We start from the raw sequence: 256 nt of genomic DNA on the forward strand, positions 1-256 counted from the left end.
CATCATCATTATTGCTGCACTTGTTATTGTTATTATTATCCTTGTTGTTGTTGTTGTTGTTGTTGTTGTTGTCGTATTGGTTATTGTTATTATTACTGTGGTCGTTATTGTTCTTTTGCGCGAGGTGTCAGACGAATCGTTAACGAACTTAATCAGACGAGCACAATTAAACGAGGAAATATTTATAGACAATGCACTCGTTTCTGCGAAAAATTCGGTGAAGAAAGAAATTAGAATAAAAATCGAGAACTGAAGC

The sequence above is a fragment of the Octopus bimaculoides genome, chromosome 28, assembly GCF_001194135.2.
Source record: "Octopus bimaculoides isolate UCB-OBI-ISO-001 chromosome 28, ASM119413v2, whole genome shotgun sequence".
NCBI classification, from domain to species: Eukaryota; Metazoa; Mollusca; class Cephalopoda; order Octopoda; family Octopodidae; genus Octopus; species Octopus bimaculoides.